General features: G+C 40.7%; 1 pseudogene; it reads left to right on the top strand.

The window, feature by feature from the left end:
- Positions 1-2,436: 2,436 nt before the first annotated feature.
- Positions 2,437-4,819, top strand: LOC150021590 (uncharacterized; annotated as a pseudogene).
- Positions 4,820-7,369: the final 2,550 nt, after the last annotated feature.

Consider the following 7,369-nt stretch of genomic DNA (forward strand, 5'->3'; position numbering starts at 1 on the left):
CTCAATTCAACCAGTCTTTCCTGAGCATTTGCTATTTTCAGGCATAGTGCTGGGCATGCAAAGGGCATACAAAGGAAATTGAGGTATAGTCCTTAAACTCAAGAGTTTATTTCAATCCTATCTTAGACTTTAATGTCTGTAATTTGTTTTCAAATAGGTCCGTCTACCTTGAAAATGGGGAAATAAATGAAATAAGATTGGCAAAATATTGAGAAGTACTGAAACTAGGTAAGAGGTACCTGAGGATTCATTTTCTTTTTCTCTCTACTTTTGTATATGCTTGAAATTTTCCATAATAATAAAAGAAAAAGATCTAAAGATCTAGTATGGAAGACAAGCTATAACAAAAGGCAAATCAGCATGAATGCTAAGTATCATTCATGGAGAATCCCTACACACACAAATTTTGCACTCCCATGGGAGGGTTGGGGCAGGGCATGAGATGTCACTCCATAAATATTTACTAACTACTTATCCACTAGGAAGAAAGGATATGGTCTCCATTTGGCTGCCACAGGTGCCAAAACGGCATTCTGATATTTCTAAATCCATCCGGTAATCCTGAAGACACAGGGCATCTCAGAGTGGGCATGATGTGACCCCAGCCACATGGTCCTATTCCCTTGAATTTCTCTGGGGCAGCACCAGTGGAAAGGCTAATAATTTTTTAATCCTTTCACTCCTGCAGAGTTCCTGAGAGCTGACTATTTTGCACACATTAGCCTACCTTCCTTGGGCCTCTGGTATTCGTTCTCCCAATTATAGCTCCTTTACTTGGTTTCTGAGTAATCATTGCCCAGACCCTAAAGAAACAATGGTTCCCTGGCTGGGGGACAAGGGTGGGATAGAAATGGCAGCCATTTATATGTACAAGTCATTTAAACTCAAAGATTGAGCTCCTAATGGCCAAAACTGGAAGCAAAGAAAATAATATGATGATGTAAATGAAAATCTGTAAGAAATCATATTCCTAACTGAGCAGGTCATGGTGGGCAGTCACACCCTAGGCCTGTAACTTCTTTAGTGAAAGGTTATTAAGCAAGCCCTGCCCTTTGTTCTTGTGCATCTAGGTTAACACACCTTTGAAATGTCAGAGGTAATAGCCTCAAAGATCAGAGAAGAAAAACTCTGACTCCAAAAAACCTCCGCTGCCTTGCGGCATACCTCTTCAGGGGAAAGGCTAAGGGAGTAAACCCCGACAGAAAATCCGGAGCCGGAGTCCCTAAGGCGGTTTGACGTTGTAGTCAACACCGGCAACTCCTGCGGCGCACCTGAAGCCAAGCTGTATTGACTCCATCTTTCCCTTGGACCCTTCAGCTGCGAAGAGAGGGGGGGGGGTCTGCTGCATGGGCAACAGCAGACCCTCCATATCACCCTGCCCAGGCTCTGTAGCTTCAGCTTCACTGGAGAGGACACTACAGCGTCATCGCAAGATGTCGATTCAACACGGGAGGAGACAGATACCGTGTCACTCCCAAGTCGGACTGCACAACCATTCTCGGCGGTGCAGATAGACTCTTAAGAAGCTACACCATTGTCTCTGGAGACGGACGGCTGCTGACGGAATAGCCTCAAAGGCTTAACCACCCTCAAGAGAGCACATAATCTTAACTATCCTATAATCCAGTCCTCATCTTGCTTTCCTCCCCACTTCATGTAATCTTCTGACATTACCTCCTTAGTTTCAAATGCATAAAAGAAACTGCAAAACTGTTATTCCCCAAAGCATTTGAGATCTTGCTTCCTAACAATTGTCAGTTTGGCTGAAATAAATTCTTATGAAAATTTTCTATAATTTTGGATGTTTCTTATATCAACAATGGCATTGTATTATAAGCTTCAGAATAAAATAAATATCCATGAGCTCATGATAATATAAATAATCAAACAAATATACAAATTCCTATAATTACCTTCCAATTAAGAAGGAAGCAGGAGATGAAAAACATCACCATTAGGCAAACACCACTGTATTAATTGGTATACACAAGACTCACTAATAGGTGCTAAAATTAGTGGGTGAAAATTTGAGGATAAACAGAGTTTGCATAGTCTCAAAATATCTCCCTCGGGATAATTAACTACAAAGGAAAAGACAGTTAACTTTATAGGGGAGAAACCTAGCAAATATCACCTTAATCAAGTGATCAGGGTTAATATCACCAGTGATAATATCTATTCAATTTCATGAATTGCTGATAATATTCTAATTGGTACTCCTGTACAAAACTTTATTCTACAAAATTGCTAATTGGTACTCATTAAGACGGTCAAAATAATGAAAGGCAAGAAAAAACTTAGGAACTATCTTAGACTGGAGGAGACTAAGGAGAAAAAACTAAATGCAATTAGTAGGATCCTGGATAGACTATGGAAATAGAAAAAAAAAAAATCATTAGCTTCCTAGAGAGAAGGCTGGCAGCCAAAGTAGGTGCAATGACCATGACCACCTCCACCTCTGCACTCTGCGGCCCTGACAGAGCTTGGCCAGGCACCAGAATCACCATGGAGCCCTACTACACAATTGAGTACAAGAGGGTCTAGCTCACGATCCACCACTCCATAGGCCCTTCCTTCCATTTCTTGGTGGCTATCCTTTGCCGCTGATGCCATGATGGGTGTATGAATAGCTTTCTATCTTACCGAAGTCTATGTCTTTCTCACCAAAGACTATGTTTGGGATTTTGTTGAAGAAAGCTCGATAGAGTAAACAGAAAGCATCTTGGAAACTGCTTGACTACTGTCTGTTCTCAGGCTAGTCTTATAGGGAATATTCCCATTCATTCTGGACTACAAAATATTTTCTTATTTATTTATTTACTTTTAAATTTTATTTATTTATTTTTAGAGAGAGAGGAAGGGAGGGAGAGCGGGAGGAAAACATCAATGCGCAGTTGCCTCTTGCATGTCCCCAACTGGGGGCCTAGGACACAAGCCAAGCATGCACCCTGACTGGGAATTGAACGGGTTTCAGCTTGCGGGGTGACACCCATCCCCCTGAGCCACACCAGTCAGGGCTGAAGTACAAAATATTTTCCAGATAAGTAATGGAACATCATCTGTAATCATCTCCAAAAAAGAGGCTACCAAAAAAACTATCAAAAAAGAAAAAACTTGTGCATGAAATATTTTGACGAATTGTCTGAATCAGACTAAGTGGAATTTGTGGAACACCTGTTTCCTGCATGTATCATTACCAGTATGGACATATTACTTGTACCTGAAGCCCACGTTGCATGAGGACTTCATTACCACTTTACCAGATCAAGGCTTAGATCACACAGCAGCAAACATTCTTTCCTACCTGGGTGCCAGGTCTCTGTATGCGGCAGAGCCAGTATATAAAGAATGGCAGCAAGTGATCTCCAAAGGAAAGCTTTGGAAGAAGCTGATTGAATGAATGGTGCACACTGACCCTCTATGGAAGGAACTTTCAGAAAGAAAAGGGTGGGATCAGTACCTATTTAAAAACAAACCCAGAGATGGCCCTCCCAATTCATTTTATAGATCATTATACCCAAAGATTATCCAGGATATAGAGACTATAGATTCTAAGTAGCGATGTGGACCACACAATTTGCAGAGGATTCAGTGCCACTCTGACAATAGTAAAGGCATCTACAGTTTACACTGTTATGATGAAAAAATTCAGTGGCCTACAAGATAATTGGATTAAAAAGTGGGATAAAACCAGCTTTGAATGTTAAAAAGCATTAACACTGGCTCCTTTGTCTCCAGGATGATGAACGTTTCATTGTGACTAGCTCTTCAGACTTTACAGTGAGTCTGGGAGATTAACATGGGTGAAGTTCTGAACACACTGATCCACCAGACAAGGCTGTACAGCACTTACGCTTCAGCAATGGATTGATGGTGACCTATTCCAAAGACCAGTCTTTCGCTGTGTGGGACATGGCTTCTACCAAAGTGTTATGACCTTGCTCCGTGTCCTGGTCAGCCACTGTGCTGCTGTCACTGTAGTAGACTTTGATGATAAAGGCATCGTATCTGCCTCCAGTGACAGAACCATCAAAGTCTGGAGCACGAGTACCTGGGAATTTGTTCATACTCTGAATGGGCACAAACAACGCACTGCCCGTCTTCAGTACAAGGGACTGGCTGATTGTTAGTGGATCATCAGATAATATCATCAAGCTATGGGATATTGAATGTGGTGCCTGTTTACAGGTTCTAGAGCAGCGGTTCTCAACCTGTGGGTTGTGACCCCTTTGGGGGTCGAATGACCCTTTCACAGGGGTCGCCTAAGATCATCAGAAAACACATATATAATTACATATTATTTCTGTGATTAATCACTATGCTTTAATTATGTTCAATTTGTAACAATGAAAATACATCCTGCATATGATATTTACATTACGATTCATAATAGCAAAATTACAGTTATGAAGTAGCAACGAAAATAATTTCATGGTTGGGGGTCACCACAACATGAGGAACTGTATTAAAGGGCCACGGCATTAGGAAGGTTGAGAACCACTGTTGTAGAGGGATATGAAGAATTGGTCCAATGCATCTGATTTGGTAAGAAGAGGATTGTCAGTGGGGCCTATGAAGGGAACATTCAAGTCTGGGACTTGCAAGTTGCTCTCGACCCTTGAGCCACAGCAAGCACATTGTGTTTATGCACATTGGTGGAACATTCTGGACATGAGTTTTGGCTACAGCTTGATGAACTGCAAATCATTAGCAGTTCTCATGTTAACACTATTTTAATTTGGGATTTCTTAAATGTGCCTCCCAGTGTCCACAATGAGACCTGTTTCCCTCTAGAACATATACTTACCTCTCCAGATAACAGTCCGCACTTTACCCCTTCCAGAGCTTCCTAGTCTTGAACTACTGGCTACATGGCCACCAATGCCTAAGGGAGTTCTTCACAGCTGAGTTATGAGCTGGAATTGGTTCTAGACACTGGGCAGATGCAAAAATGCTTAACTCTTCAAGTACTGGCATTTCTCACCTCCAATTCCAGCCTCCTCTTTGAGGATACCTTAGCTTCACTGACTTTAAGTAGGACAGAAGCCCATTTCCTCCCTCAATTAGTGAAAAAAATCAAATGCTTCAAATGTAAATTGTTCATATAAAAGGAACATACAGTCTGTTTTCCAGAAGTAAATCAACAATCAAGAGAAGACCTGGCCGCTAATTTATATTGCTTTGCACTTTGGTCTGCTATTAACAAACAGCATTCTTCTTCAGTGAAATTTTGGGTGCTAGCACCTACCCAGAACGTCCAGGGCTTTCCTTTTGAGAAGTTAACATCCCCTTTTGACTGCCCACATCATTCTGAATTCTGAGTTGTATTAGGAATATGTTGGACAATAGGAAAATTTCTCTGGATTGTTTTAGTAATATTTTTTGCATTACACTTCCTTTCTGTACCATTTCTTTTAATTTAAAGAACTATAAGCCAGGTTATATTATCTCCAAACAGGTAATATAGCTCTTTTCTTTTATTAACTGTTCTCTGTACCTCAACCATCTCCTGATATTTGGTAGAGTAACATCTTTATACATGTGTTTGTCTCCTAATTTAAAATACTGTATCAGCATGTAGATATAATATAATGTACATAACAGTTTAACCTCAAGATGAAGTCAAGCCCTCCCCCTCCCCCATGTCTGAGACACTAATAGAGTGTATTTCCACTGAGTCATGAGCTGGGTTCAAGAACCTGGTCCCAGGGCTGATATGGAGTATCTAGAATCCTTCCTTCTGTATTCATATGGTGTTATCTTGTCATTGTCATTGTGGTTGTGTGTTGTGTTTTTAATGAGAATCTTGTTTTAAAATGTAATTTCTAAAGTTTCACAGAGAATGTTTTCATTTTTTAAATATATTTTTTAAAAGATTTTGTTCATTTTTAGAGAGAGGGGAAGGGAGGGAGAAACATCTATTGCTTGTCTCTCACACATGACCCAACCAGGGACCTGGCCGGGATCTGGCCTGGCCCTGGCATGTGTCCTAACCTGAAATCTAACTGGTGACCTTTCACTTTGAGGGACAATGCACAATCAACTGAGCCACACTGGTCAGGGCCAGAATGTTATATTTGTTGTGCAGTACATACAATAGAGAGGTACCTTTTGTTGTTCTTTTCCATATTAAGTACTCCCAAGTACCAGTGGTCATTTTCCATAGTATTCATTTGACTTCACTGTCAAGAATCATTATTCTGTGGGTTAGTAACCCTGGAGAGGAAAGAACAAGAAGGTCCTATTGACTGGGTTTCCTGGCTCTAGAATTCATGCATCCTGGCCTTGTCAGGATGTTAGCAGGCCTGCTTGTACATTGGAGCCCATAACCAGGTCAGGCTGGTTCAGAGACCCATCTTGAGTGAAGGGTGTGCCTACATGGTACAAAGGCTCACGCTTGTGAATCCCATCCCCATTATCTCTGGTGTCACCTGCTGATGAAGCCCCAGGCAGGTTCTCAGAGTTCTGGAGTGCTCAGCAGCCCTAATGTGTGAATGGCTCTATCATACTGACCATGCATGGAAAGGAATCTGGCATCCAGCTAGCCCTCCTTTTCCCTTGTTCAATATCAGGTTTTGATTTGCCCTTTCCCATTTTTTCCAAAGATCAAAGAATGTCAATAACATTTTAAAAAATGAATAAAAACTTCCTGTTAATAAAAGCTCATTCCATGGAAGTACATTCTGCTACTTAAGGGAAGGTCCCTGCTCTCTGTTTTGTCCTTTTCACTGAGAACAGTGTGGGTATGTGATTCGTTTATTGGGTTAGCTTTGCTTTTTCCTTTTTTTAAAAAAAAACACATTCCCACATGTTACTAAATTAGTTTCTATTTTTAAGAAGTTGGGTCTAAAAATATAAAAAAAACAGTCTTGGGCAGAAAGTTCAGTTGGTTAGTGTTTGTCCCAATACACCAAGGTTGCAGGTTCAATCCCTAGTTGAGGCACATATAGGAATCAACCCCCCAAAAAATCAATAAATTAAAAATAAATAAAAATAAAAGTGTAACAAAATAAGCCTCCACACATAAGACAAAAGTTGTAGGCTTGGCAGTAGTTGTGAAAGGGATTTAACTTTGCCACTCTTCATCTTACAGTGTTACTAGCAAACTGGTTAGGAAAAGAGTCCCAGGGAGGGGGGGAAATACAAGGGAGAAAGAAATTCTTCTGAATTAATGAAGTTTCTATTGTTGTTTAATATAAAGTTCTTGTTCCTTGGAAAATCAAGGCATCTGAATATTCATACCACATTTGAATACTGCCTACTAAACTATAGCAGGGGACTTTAGCACCCAAGGAATTCTGACTTTCTGGGATTATAGTAGTAATTTGCAACTATATATCACTGCTTCGGCCCTGGCTGGTGTGGCTCA

Source organism: Furipterus horrens, unplaced genomic scaffold, assembly GCF_987537825.1.
Source record: "Furipterus horrens unplaced genomic scaffold, mFurHor1.1.pri manual_scaffold_1, whole genome shotgun sequence".
Lineage (NCBI taxonomy): Eukaryota > Metazoa > Chordata > Mammalia > Chiroptera > Furipteridae > Furipterus > Furipterus horrens.